A 13,958-nucleotide genomic window follows, 5' to 3' on the forward strand; every position below is an offset into this window, starting at 1 on the left:
CCTTCTTAGTCAGATCAGTCAATGGCTTGGCAATACTAGAAAATTTTGCTATAAATTTCCGATAAAAATTAGCAAAACCCAAAAACTTCTGGAGGGCCTTCAAAGAAGTGGGCTGAACCCAATCATAAATGGCCTGTACCTTGGCCGGGTCCATTTCAATAGTTGACGGAGACAAAATAAATCCCAAAAATGAAATCCTCTGTACTCCAAAAAGGCATTTCGATCCTTTGACATACAGGGAATTCTCCCTCAAGATCCGGAACACAGTCCGAATTTGTTCCACATGAGAATCCCAATCCTTGGAGAAGATCAAAATATCATCCAGATAGATAATCAAAAATTTATCGACAAAGTCTCGGAAAATATCGTTCATGAAGCACTGGAAGACAGAAGGGGCATTAGTGAGCCCAAAAGGCATCACCAGGTACTCAAAATGTCCCTCCGGAGTATTAAACGCCGTCTTCCATTCATCCCCCTGCTTAATGCGGATAAGATTATACGCCCCCCTGAGGTCAAGCTTGGTAAACCAGCAAGCACCTCTAACTCTAGAGAATAGATCCGAATTCAGGGGTAACCGATACTGATATTTAATAGTAATTTTATTGAGGGCACGATAATCAATACAAGGCCTTAAAGAACCATCCTTTTTGGCCACAAAAAAAAACCCGGCACCTAAGGGTGAAGAGGATGGTCTAATATGACCCTTCTCCAAAGCCTCCTTAATATAGGACCGCATAGCCTCGTGCTCGGGTACAGATAAATTGAAGAGCCGACCCATGGGAAATTTCCACCCCGGGCTTAGTTCAATTGCACAGTCATAACTCCTAAGAGGAGGCAAGGACGCAGACTCATTCTCACTAAATACATCATAAAAGTCCGCCAAATAGTCAGGAACATCATGCGACTGAGGAGAGGTGGAAAAAACCGGAGCCTCACTAAAGGCACACCGACAACCCCAACTCACCACAGACACAGATTTCCAATCCAAAACTGGATTATGAATTTGAAACCAGGGAAACCCCAGAACAACGGCATCATGCAGACCATGCAACACCAAAAATCTGCAATTTTCTTGATGGTCTGGGGCGACCCGCATGACCACCTGGGTCCAAAACTGAGGTTTATTTTTAGCCAAAGGAGTAGCATCAATCCCCCTCAAAGGGATAGGCGTCTACAGAGGTGTCATCGGAAATCCACAACGTTTAGCAAAATCCAAGTCCATTAGGTTTAGCGCTGCTCCCGAATCCACAAAAGCCTTGGCGGAAAATGTGGACAGGGAGCAGATCAGAGTAATTGCCAGAAGAAACTTAGGTTGAACACCACCAACAGAAAACATGTGTGCAAAGCGTTTCTCTCGTTTAGGACAAACAGAAATAATATGCGAGGCATCTCCACAGAAAAAACACAGCTTATTACGCCTTCTGAACTCCTGACGTTGCGCCTTAGACAAAACTCTATCACATTGCATAGGTTCAGACGTCTGTTCAACCGGTGGCAACACCTCTCGTGCAATCCTGCGTTCATGTAAACGCCGATCAACCTGAATGGCTAATGACATAGAATCGTCCAAACCAGAGGGAACAGGAAATCCCACCATAGTATCTTTTACGGCTTCTGACAAACCCTTCCGAAAGAGAGCAGCCAAGGCATTATCATTCCAGGTAGTAAGGACCGCCCACTTTCGGAACTTTTGACAGTACAACTCTGCAGAATCTCGACCCTGGTTCAATGCCAACAGGGCCTTTTCAGCCTGATCAATAGCATTAGGTTCGTCATACAACAACCCCAAAGCTTGAAAGAATGCGTTCACATTAGTCAGAATAGGATCATCTGGTTTCAAAGAAAACGCCCAATCCTGGGGATCGCCACGCAGCAAAGAGATGACAATTTTAACCTGCTGCGCGGAGCTCCCTGACGAGTTAGGCTTCAAGGCAAAAAATAATTTACAATTATTTTTGAAACTCAAAAATTTAGATCGATCCCCAAAAAATACATCAGGTGTAGGGATCTTTGGTTCAACAGCATGCGAATGAGCAAGGTAGGCGGAAAGTTTCCGCAATGGCAGAATCCAGAAAAGCAAGGAAAACAAAAACAAAACACAAATGCTAACAGGCAAAGCAGAAAACTTAGCTTTAGAGGAGCAGGAATCAGACTGGCGTCCTAGAAGTCCACAGAGAAATCACCCGCAGGGCACAAGAGAGCACTCCTGCCCTCAATTCCTGTTCAGAGTCCCCCTTGCTGGCCTGGAGTGGAACTGTGTTGCATGTATAGGTTAACTGTGAGAGAGACCCTTCACTGCTTCCAAGCCTGGCATTGCCCTCCCTGGAGGAAGGCAAAGCCACTGTGGCGGCCATACTCCTGGGGGTTCCACATTCCCCCCTAGTGCAAGTCAGCACTCCTGGGCTGATGAAAAACATATAACAAATATAATTGTACAAGATTTTGAAAAATGAAAAATGTACAAAAACCAAAAGCTCCAAAAAAAACCCAGTCCTACGATGACAAATCCAAGCATCAATGTCCATGGTCCATTCCCGGGCAAATGGTGAACTATATACAAATTGGTGACCACACAAGTCCTGTGTTACAATGTCCATCAAAACATGAAACAAGAACTTCAAAAAGGCTTCTTACAGTTATCTGTAGGCACAAAACTTGAGAATAGTTACATATATACACAATTTCAACATTCACATAAACTTAGCTATACACGATATCTGATGGGTGGTATACCTTCTGTAATACGCGTAGACCTGCGTAATACTGGTGTAGTGTGTAATGTACTGGATACACTACTGGTGGTTCTGCATGGCACAGGGATACTAGACTATCTGTGAACTCTTAGACTCACCAGGGGCATAGCAGGTTCACCACTGGCAGGGCGAGGGTTCTCTGGCTCCACTGCTGGTGTGGCATCTGCTGCCTGATTTTCCTGATCTTTGGGATTTTCTTGAGTCACTTCTTCCTGTGCTATCAGCTCGGGAAAGGGCAACACTGGCACCACTATTGCATCATTTACTTTAGTCCAATTTGCAGGGAATTCTCCAAGTATGGTGCTGACCTTTTCTTCTTCTGTGGGTTGGATGTTATCTTGTTCTTCCATTCTTTCTTTTAGCTGATCAGGGCATAATTTCAAATGATCTCTTGATATTGCTGTTGATGTTTCTCCTCCATCTTTACTAATAAGGCACACACCTTGGTATTGTCAAAGTTTGAGGGTAGAATGGTATAGGGTTCAGCTTCCCATTGGTCATCCAATTTATGCAGTCTTCTTTTCCTCTTGAGGACTTGTTCTCCTGGTGACAAGGGAACTGCAGGTGCACGCTGATTGTAGTTCCTTTCTTGCTTTTGCCTTGCCTGAGCTAAACTCTTTTCCACACATTCTTGTACTCTTCTGTACTGTTGCTGCCTCTCTGTATCCCAGTCAGCATCTGGTGATGTTACTTCAGGTGTCAGGACTCCCATGTCCAAATCAATAGGCAGTTTCCCAGGCCTTGCTCTCATTAGGTAGGCTGGAGTACAGTTGGTGGAATTCACAGGAATGTGGTTGTAGAGGTCTACCAGATCTGGCAACTTTTCTGGCCACAGATTCCTCTCCTCCCAAGGCAAGGTCTTCAGTAGGTCAATCACTACCTGGTTCATCTTCTCACACATGCCATTGGTATGTGGGTGATACGTTGTTGTCTGGATCTTCTTACAACCATACAAGTTACAGAATTCCTGGAACACTTCTGCCTCGAAGGCGGGACCTTGATCTGTAAGCACTTGCTCAGGATATCCATGTGATCTACAAAAGTGCTGTTTGAAAGCTCTGGCTGCTGTCCTGGCTGTTTGATCTTTGACAGGCACAACTACCAGGAATCTTGAATAGTGGTCCACAATGGTAAGAGCATAGATGTAGCCTGACCGGCTTGGAACCAGCTTCACATGGTCCAGGGCTACCAACTCAAGTGGCTGTTTGGTGATGATTGACTGTAGAGGAGCTCTCTGGCTGTTTCGATCCTTTCTGCGCAGGTTACATTGTTCACACTCCCGGCACCACCTCTCAATGACTTTCCTCATGCCAGTCCAGTAGAATCTCTCCCGGAGCAATACTTCCAACTTCTTCCATCCGAAGTGTCCAGCTCCATTGTGGTATGCTTCCAAGACCATTGATGCCTCTCTTTGAGATTATCACCTGCCAAACCAGCTCATGAGTGCGGGCATTGATACTTCTCTGACACAGCTTTCCTTCATAAATGAACAGCCGGCCTCTCTCCTTCCACAACTGCTTGGTTTCCTCAGGAGCATTCGACTCTGGGCATAAGTCAGCTTGTGACAGTAGCTCATTCACCAGGCGGACTGTGGGGTCATTATCCTGAGTTTCTGCCCAGTCATGATGGGGCAATGGATTTAGGGTGACCTCTTTCAAGCCAGACCGTCTGTTTCTCACTCCTTGAGCATGCTGGGCCGCAAGTGGCCGGTGGAAGGGAGGCAACTCTATTTCTTCAAGAGCCTCAGGGGCTTCTCCTGCATCTGGCAGATTAGGCATTCTGGAGAGCGAATCAGCATTGACATTCTTGTGCCCAGCTTGGTACTTGATGGTAAACTCATAGTTAGACAGTCGAGCCATCCATCGCTGCTCCAGTGCACCTAGTTTTCCAGTGTCCAAGTGAGACAACGGGTTGTTGTCCGTGAAAATGGTAAACTTGGCTGAAGCTAGGTAATGCTTGAATCTTTCAGTCACAGCCCAGACTATGGCGAGGAACTCCAGCTTGAAGGAACTATAGTTGTCTGGGTTCCTTTCAGTAGGACGAAGCTTCCTGCTGGTGTAGGAGATCACTCTTTCTTTGCCATTCTGTACCTGCGACAGTATTGCTCCCAGTCCCACGTTGCTGGCATCCGTATACAACACAAATGGTTTGTCATAATCTGGGTAGGCCAGAACTTCATCTCCTGTGAGAGCCATCTTCAGACGGAGTGAAGGACCTCTCCAACTCCTCAGTCCAATCAAACGTGGAATTCTTCTGTTTGGCTTTCTTGGACTGCCCCACCAGAAGATTTTACATAGGAGTGGCTATTTCAGTGAAGCCTTTGATGAACTTTCAGTAGTAGCCTACCAACCCGAGAAATTGGCATACTTCATGGAGGTTGCTGGGCTTCGGCCAGTCCCGGATGACTGTGACTTTGTCAGGATCTGGAGCCACACCTTCTGCACTCACTACATGACCGAGGTACTGTACCTTGGGCTTCAGGAGGTGGCATTTGGAAGGCTTCACCTTTAGGCCAAAATTGGACAAGGCTTCAAACACCTCAGCCAGGTGCTCCAGATGGTCTTCATAAGTCTTGGAGAAAACAATGACATCATCAAGGTACAACAGGACTGTCTCTCAAAATTCATGTGTCCCAGGCAGCACTCCATCAGCCGTTGAAATGTTCCTGGGGCAGTGCAGAGCCCAAATTGCATATAGTTGAACTCACAGAGACTCATTGGGGTGGTAAATGCGGTTTTCTCCTTGTCTGCCTCTGCCACGGGAACCTGCCAATACCCACTAGTGAGATCTAAGGTGGAAAAGTATTTAGCAGTTTTAAGTGCAGCTAATGACTCTTCAATTCTGGGTAATGGGTAGGCATCTTTATGTGTAATGCTGTTAATTTTCCTGTAATCAACACACATTCTCATGGTACCATCCTTTTTCTTTACAAAAACTATTGGAGCTGCCCAGGAGCTACAACTATCTCTGATGACCCCTGCTTCCTTCATCTCTCTCAACATACCTTTTGAACATTGGTATTGTGTTGGGGGTATAGGCCCAGGCCCGGATTGATAATCTGGCGAACAGGGCAGAATCCCGGTGGGCCGGCGGCTCTGAACAACAAAATGGGCCGCTAGCCCTTTAAAACCTCTGACTGGGCTTTGTATGCGCTGGCGCTCTGTTGGTGCACGCGCTGATAAGGGCCGCAGCGGCCCACCTCAGTGTGTGAGCGCGGCCACGGTCCTCTTCAGTTTGGGCAAGCAGGAGAGTGCGCTCACACAGGGCCCAGGTCAGAAGTTTGAAAGGGCCGCCTGGGCGCGCACAGGACGCCTCTCTGCTCTCCTCCAGGGGTGTCACTATGAAAGCTCCGGGGCTGTTGTCCTCCTGTGCAGCTCGCTCTGATGGAGGGAGAGCCAGTGCAGCAATCAAGATGAAATCAGCATAAGGTCAGCATAGGTGGCTACTCCCATGGAGAGATAAGCTCCTGTCAGCAAGTGACAGCTCCCCCTGCTCCCATCTGCTAGTATCCCGGTAGAGAGGAGAGACCGGGGGATGTGCAGGGATAGAGCTTCTGTGAGCAGGAGAAGCTGAAGAGCTCACATGGACACCAGCCTCCCCTGCACCACAGAGGAGAGTGTGTGTGAGCTGTGTGTATGTGTGTGTGAAGCTGTGTGTGTGTGGCTGTGTGTGTGGCTGTGTGTATGTGTGTGTGTGGCTGTGTGTATGTGTGTGGCTGTGTGTGTGTGGCTGTGTGTATGTGTGAGGCTGTGTGTATGTGTGAAGCTATGTGTATGTGTGTGGCTGTGTGTATGCGTGAGGTTGAGTGTATGCGTATGTGTGAGCTGTGTGTGTATGTGTGTGGCTGTGTGTATGTGTGTGGCTATGTGTATGTGTGTGTGAGGCTGTGTGTGAGGCTGTGTGTGTCTGTGTGTATGTGTGTGGTTGTGTGTGTGGCAGTGTGTGGCTGTGTGTGTATGTGTGTGGCTATGTGTGGCTGTGACTGTGTATGTGCGTGGCTGTGTGGGTCTGTGTGTGTATGTGTGTGGCTGTGCGTATGTGTGAGGCTGTGTGCATGTGTGAGGCTGTGTGTATGCATGTGTGTGTGGCTGTGTGTATGTGTGTGGCTGTGTGTATGCATGTGTGTGAGGCTGTGTGTGTATGTGTGTGGCTGTGTGTATGTGTGGGGCTGTGTGTATGTGCGGCTGTGTGTGTATGTGTGTGGCTATGTGTGGCTGTGACTGTGTGTATGTGCGTTGCTGTGTGTGTGTGTGTGTGTATGTGTGTGGCTGTGCGTATGTGTGAGGCTGTGTGTATGTGTGAGTCTGTGAATGCGTGTGTGTGAGGCTGTGTGTGTATGTGTGTGGCTGTGTGTGTCTGTGTGTGTGTGTATGTGTGTGGCTGTGCGTATGTGTGAGGCTGTGTGTATGTGTGAGGCTGTGTGTATGCGTGTGTGTGAGCTGCGTGTGAGTGTGAGCTGTGTATATGAGCTGTGTGATATGTGTATGTGTGATATACGTGTATGAGCTGTGTGTGAGTGTGAGCTACTTTTGTGTGTGAGCTGTGTAATACGTGTGTGTGTGTGAGATACTTCTGTGTGTGAGCTGTGGGTGATACATGCCTGTGTGCGTGAGCTGTGTGTGAGCTACTTGTGTGTGTGAACTGTGTGATACATGCGTGTGTGATATGTGTGAGCTGTGTGTGTGAGCGTGAGCTGTGTGATGCATGCATGTGTGAGCGTGCGCTGTGTATGTGAGCTACTTGTGTGTGATACATGCGTGCGTGTGTGTGCTGTGTGATACGTGTGTGATACGTGTGAGCTGTGTGAGATACGTTTGTGAGCTTCTTGTGTGTGTGTGTGTGAGAGCTGTGATACATGCATGTGTGAGCGTGAGCTGTGTGAGCTACTTGAGTGTATGAGTTGTGTGATACATGTGTGTGTGATCGTGAGCTGTGTGTGAACTGTGTGATATATGCGTGTGTGATACATGTGAGCTGTGTGTGTGAGCATGAGCTGTGTGTGAACTGTGTGTGTGAGCTGTGTGATACGTGTGTGTGAGTTATGTGTGTGTGTGAGCTGTGTGATACGTGTGTGTGAGCGTGAGCTGTGTGAGCTACTTGTGTGTGTGAGCTGTGATACAGTGTGTGTGATACGTGTGAGCTGTGTGTGTGAGCTAGTTGCGTGAGCTGTGTGATACTTGTGTGTAAGCTAAAGCAAAAGTTGGCACAACCTGCCAGTGTTCTACGATTTGGGTGAGGACATTCATTGTATGTGGGCTGGTGAATTTTTTTTGTGCCAGGGCTGCTTTTTGGTCTCAAGTCCGGCCCTGTATAGACCGGTACCTTTCTTTAATGGGGAGATGATCTCCAGTGGGGATATGATGCTGAACCCCTTTTGCCTGTCCAAAATCTAGTGGGTGTTTACTGAATACCCGCTCATATTCTTGTGTCACTCTGTAAACCACATTTTTCTGGTATGAAGGTATAGAGTCAGTCCCCACCTGCAGTTGCTGACACCACTCCTCCATCTGCTTCACAGAGCCATTGTCCTCCACCTGATCGGATGAGATCAAGGGCTCTGCTGCCTGCAAAGAGTTCTTATTAACAGTGAGCAGCTTAGCAACTGTGGCGTACTGAGGTATTGTGGCCTCCTCCTCCCCACAATTCAAAAGGCGTACAGGTACTCTCCCTTTACGTACATCAACCAGCCCTCTGGCTGTCAGGACAGTGGGCCTGCTATCAGAATATACTGGTTCTACCAATGCCTGGTAATCCTTCCCTCTGAGGCCTATGGCTGCCGACACCAAATCAACATTTCACATCTGGGGGGTATTGCAATGGGGAAAGCATCACTCACACTGACACTACCAATTTCTCCGCCAGAGAGTTCTACCAGTTGTCTTTGCATCAGGGCCTTGATCTCCTGCAGGACTCGTTCACTGGAACCAGCAGTCTCAGCCACCTGTTGCAACAAGACAATAACCTCGGAAAGACAATTTTCAATTACATTTGTACCAAGAGTCATCATCTGATTACATTCTCGTCGATCAATATCCACCAGTATCAGACCTTGAGATTTTAACTCCACCCTCCCCACTTTAACAGTAATTTCTTTACATCCCACTTGTGGTAAAGACTGACCATTACTGGCAACTACTGTTAGTTCATCAGTTGGGCCACGGGTGAGTTCAGAGTCAGCCCAATACCGCTTGTAGAGACTATAGGGCATAGTGGTCACCTGGGAGCCAGTGTCCAGCAAAGCATTCATGGGGATGCTGTCAATCACCACAGGAAGGACCGGTCTCCCTCCCACATACTTGGCTCGCCAGTTCCTTGGGCCTTGCAGATCTACTCCTGGGGGTTGGCCCTCTGCCCCAGGGGTTGCTCGTTTAAAGGACAAAATCTTGCAAGATGACCTGCCTTGTAGCAGCGACGACAGATGGGACGTCCGTCCTGGTCATATTCCTCGGAGTGGCGGGGTTTTCCTCCTCCGGAGCCACGGGACATCCTCTGGACTGGAAGCAAGCTGGATCTTTTCTTTGGAGGACACTTGCAGGGACTGCATGGTTTTAGTAAGTGCAGCCATACCCCTGGTCAACTCCTGGACCTGAAGACGCAGCTCCTCAGTTGGATCTTTGTCCAGAGCAGAGTCTGTGCATCAGCCTCCACAGGGATGGAAGGAAAAGATGTGGCTTCCTTATGGTAGGTGATCGCTGGGCGCCTAGGGGGCGCCGGACGGCTGTCAGTTGATTCCTGCAGGACCCGAATAGCCCTGTCCTTAAAATCAGCAAAGTCCAGATCAAGATTTTGCAGGGTTATGATGCACAACTGTCCTCTGTGGGTGCTGGATAGGAGTCCTTCAATGAACTGCTCCTTTAACAGTTTATCTTCCTCCTTCACACTGTCAGGGTCAACTTGCTTAACTGCTCACAGCGCCTCCTGCAGGTTAAGAGCATAGTCCCTGATACTGTCCTGCGTTCTCTGCTTACATCCAAAGAACCACATCTTGATTTCAGCTGCAGGGCGCGTGTTAAAGGTGCTTCTCAGCTTGGATAGAATCTTTTTAACAGTCTCTTTGTCAGTGTCCTGCCAGGCTTTCACCTCTCTCTGTGCTGCACCCGTTAGCTGTCCAATAAGGATGCTCACTTTCTGGCTTTCAAACAGAGGGCATACTTTAAACAAACTGCACAGTCTCTCTTTAAATTCACTCAGGGTATGTGACTCACCCGAGTACTGCGGTAGCCAGGCCACTCCCGGAAGGTAGGGCATAGACAGCAGCATTATGGGGACCGCTGCTGCGGGCGCTACTCCTTGCGGCGCTGAGGGGTTGGCGACGGCGTCCGCCGCTGCATTGCTGCTTGGCACAGACATTCTCTTCCCCCCTAGTTAACATTAGCTAGGGCCGGGGGTTGAGTGAGCTTACCGGCGGCCGCTTTGCAGGCCCGATGCTCCGGACTGTAGGCTTCAGCTCCTCCCCTTCTCACTCGCTGTCCTCTCTTCCCACGCGGCACTCCACTTCTTCGCGCTCTGCGGCAGGCTCCGCCCACAAAGGCCCGCCTCTTTTGGTTCCTGCGCGCGACAAGCAGCGCGGCAATTGGCGCCAACACAGTCTTTTACACAAACACAGTCTATGGCACACAGGACCCGGGGTTACCGGGCTCCGTAATCCTGTTCGTGATGCCAAGTTTGGGTCGCCCTCCCAGGGCTGTGGGGTACTCGGTACCGGGCCGGTGTCAGCGGGATGTGTCACAGCAGCGGTGACCCGGTTCGTGGCCCTGGGCGCCCAATTAATAGGGGAAGTTTGAATGGTGGAATGTAGTTAATGGAATAGTTCGTGACGCCACCTGTGGTGTTCGGCAAGTGAGATGTTAAGCCGACGCTGCAGATCCGCTGGGACTGATGGTGTGGTGCAGCAAAGATGTAAAAGCTCCCCACAGGTGAAGCTGTAGTCCCAGGGCAGTGTAGATGTGGTTGGCATGGGGATATAGCAGTGTTGAAAGGGTAGGAAGCAGACAAAGACACAGCGGGGTGCAATTTCTGTACCTTTACTTGATAAATGCAGTTCAGGGTCCTGATTACAGATGGTACTGGAGCAGGCTAGCCTGGAAGCAGCTCAGGGATTCTCTCTCAGCAGATGGGCTGTGCAGTCTCCTTCTTAGCTCCTCCTAATTCCCTTCTACTAGCACTCCTTGTATGGCAGACAGCTGTAGCCGCTATTACTCTCTTGGCTCACTCCGTGCTGTTGTGCCTCCGAGTCTTAGATGGGGTTAGGGCATTTACAGCCTCCTACTCCTCTGGTGTCTGTTGCAGGACCATTAGTATCCATACAACCGTGGAGACCAGGCTCCAGTTCATGCGCTCTCGCTGTGAGGGAGCTCTCTTTCCTCAGCTCAACCTCCAGCTTCTCTACACACGTGGCCCTCCTCACACTAACTGACCACTCCTTCCTCTTGGCCCTCAGAGAGCACTCCTGCCCTCAATTCTGGTTCAGAGTCCCCCCTGCTGGCCTGGAGTGGAACTGTGTTGCATGTATAGGTTAACTGCGAGAGAGACCCTTCACTGCTTCCAAGCCTGGCATTACCCCCCCTGGAGGAAGGCAAAGCCACTGTGGCGGCCATACTCCTGGGGGCGCCACATTTGCATAAGTTTTGAGATCCACATTTAGTAGGGAAATCGGTCTATAATTGCTGCAATGTTCTGGATCTTTGCCTTCCTTGTGTATAAGGGAAATGTGAGCTTCTAAGGTTTGAGGGAGGGGAAAGGGTTGCCTTGTACTTCATTATACATCTTGGGAAAATGGGGCTCAAGGTTCTCAGAAAAAGTCTTATAGTATATAATGGGGAGACCATCAGGGCCAGGGGCTTTTCCTGTGGGACTGTTAGCCAAGGTGGATTGGACCTCGCCCAAGGTGAATGGTTTAGGCTGGATTCACATTTGCGGTTGTGTCTGCAGCGTTTATGCAAGGCGTCGTGGTGAGTGTTGTTGAGCGGATCTGGAGAGGTTCTGTTTTGTTGGTTATCTACCTGTGCCAAACAAGAGCTGTCAATTTTATTGTAATTCAGACATTCATGTCATTTTGGGTTCTTATTTTTAGAATCATTTTTATGTCACTGTCATATTTTTATTTTTTTTTTCCTCTTATCAGGCCATACTGGTGGAAAGAAAAAGACCTTTTTTTTCCTCATTTACTGTTAAAATATATTTAAAAATCAGCTAACCATTGTGTACCAAGTATTTTTATATATATCGTGCACATTTTTTTTTCCCAACGGGGGAGAGGATTGTAAAAGCCAAAAAGCGATTTGGGTTGACATTGACATTTTTATTTTTTACCCTTTTTTACATTTAATTTTTCTTTTCTTTTTTTTTTTTTTTTTTTACACATTGTGCCCCCACTAATTCATAAAAGCATTTTGCCATGCTCCACAGCATAGCATATAACATTAGCGAACGCTTTATTCAAAGTAGCCAAAGGCCCGCCCCAAAAGCCCAAATCAAGTTGAAGGAGTATTCCGCTCAATCCTCTTTTTTTCCTATCCCTAGGACCACCATCTCCAGCAGCGCCACAGTCACCTCCACACCTCCAGCACAGCCATCTGCAGCTGCACCACAGTTACCCCAAGCACACCCATCTGCAGTTGGTACCCCGTCTCCTGCTGCCACCCCGCCTTCACATCTGGGGTCATCTCCACCAGCTGATGAGTTCTCCCCAGCTTCAATCCATGACACTGGTGCAGGTTCCGCTTCCGGTAATTGAAGCACATAATATAAGCTCCCTACAAGTTGGAAAGGGTGTTGGTGTAATATAAAGTTTTGTGTGTTTCCCTAGCGGGTGGTGCCACTGGATCAGGTTGGGCTGTCAGCGCCTCATCAGAGGAACTAGAGGAGGCCCAAAACTGTAAGTGTTAAACCACTAATATGGACCTTAAGGGTATGTGCACACGTAGTTTTTAGGTGCCGCGGATTTCTCCCCGCAGATTTTGTAAAATCCGCAGGTAAATTTCAGGTCAAAAGACCTGCGGTTTATCTGCGGATTAGGCTGTGGTTTATCACCTCTACAATGGAGGAGATGGTAAACCGCAGCGCAATCCGCAGAAAAGAAGTGACATGCCATTTCTTTCTGCGGATTTGAAACCGCAGCAAAACCGCACGGAAAATTCCGCAGCATGTGCACTGCGGTTTACATTTTACATAGAGTAAAATGTACTATACAATGCAGCAGATTCTGCTGCGGACCCGCAGAGCAAGAAACGCTGCGGATCCGCAGCAAAATCCGCAGTGTGTGCACACACCCTAACTTAGATGTTGCAACAGAATTAGCCTGGTAAACTTTTACCATTCCCTCAACAGAAATCCCAACCTTAGAGGACCTGGTGGCATCAAACCGGCGGATGTTGGAAGTTGTGCGCCAACATGGAGAGATGCTGGGGAGGTATGTGGCGGCCCAACAACCGGGTGGCAGCCGTTAATTTTTTTTTTTTTTTAGTAGTTTACTGTTAAGTTGAAAAAAAAAAGATATATGACATATATAAATATACATATATTTCAAGTTCATATCCGCTGTAGTGTCAGCTTTTTTCTAAAACTTAAAAAATAAAAAAAAACCCACAAAAAATTCAAATATAAATTTTAAAAAAATTTAATTTTTTTAAAAAATTAAACTAATAAAAACATAACCATTATATCTGGGGATCTTTAGCGGGAGTACTGCCCTGATGGCGGCCCAGACCTGATCTCCACCCAGCCCATTACCCCGCCTTATTAGGACAGCTAATAACTGTATGCAGAATTTAGGAAAGCAGACCACAATTTTGAAGAAAAATAACATTTTTATTAAAGTCAAAAATATGTCAACAATAAAATAAATACGAAATGTCAAAAGTCAACAGTAAACAAATGAAAACATGACTCAAACTACAATTGTTGGTAATACGGGTCAGAATCATTAAATCGTTGCCTGGGGGAGTAAAAAATTGAGAAGTCTGAGGTAACATGGGATACTGTGGGGGCCCAAGGTTCCAGTTTTGTGGATGCTCAATCCCCCTCCTCGGTGTGCTCTCAAGAGGCTCTTGTATATGTGTCAGGAATCACACCCAGTACCTCCTGTCCACGACCCAGCAGCTCTACCTCTTGAGCTATTCAAGTCAGCTGGACAGCTCCTTGCTAAAACCCAGATACCAGTGACTGTTGTTCCTGATTGGCTCCTCCCTGTGTTCTCTAATTGGC

At 47.9% G+C, this 13,958-nt stretch overlaps 1 long non-coding RNA gene across 1 annotated transcript in view; it reads left to right on the plus strand.

Moving 5' to 3' along the window:
- The window catches only part of LOC141054136 (uncharacterized), a 43,170-nt gene extending 29,982 nt beyond the window's left edge, over nt 1–13,188 (plus strand). Inside the window, exons 2-4 of the long non-coding RNA XR_012221365.1 lie at nt 12,276–12,481; nt 12,562–12,630; nt 13,083–13,188. This is a non-coding gene — a long non-coding RNA (uncharacterized lncRNA). The remainder of the gene's footprint in view (nt 1–12,275; nt 12,482–12,561; nt 12,631–13,082) is intronic.
- Nucleotides 13,189–13,958: the final 770 nt, after the last annotated feature.

This window comes from Dendrobates tinctorius, unplaced genomic scaffold, assembly GCF_039654945.1.
Source record: "Dendrobates tinctorius isolate UK_male_01 unplaced genomic scaffold, ASM3965494v1 ptg000175l, whole genome shotgun sequence".
In the NCBI taxonomy this organism is placed as follows: Eukaryota; Metazoa; Chordata; class Amphibia; order Anura; family Dendrobatidae; genus Dendrobates; species Dendrobates tinctorius.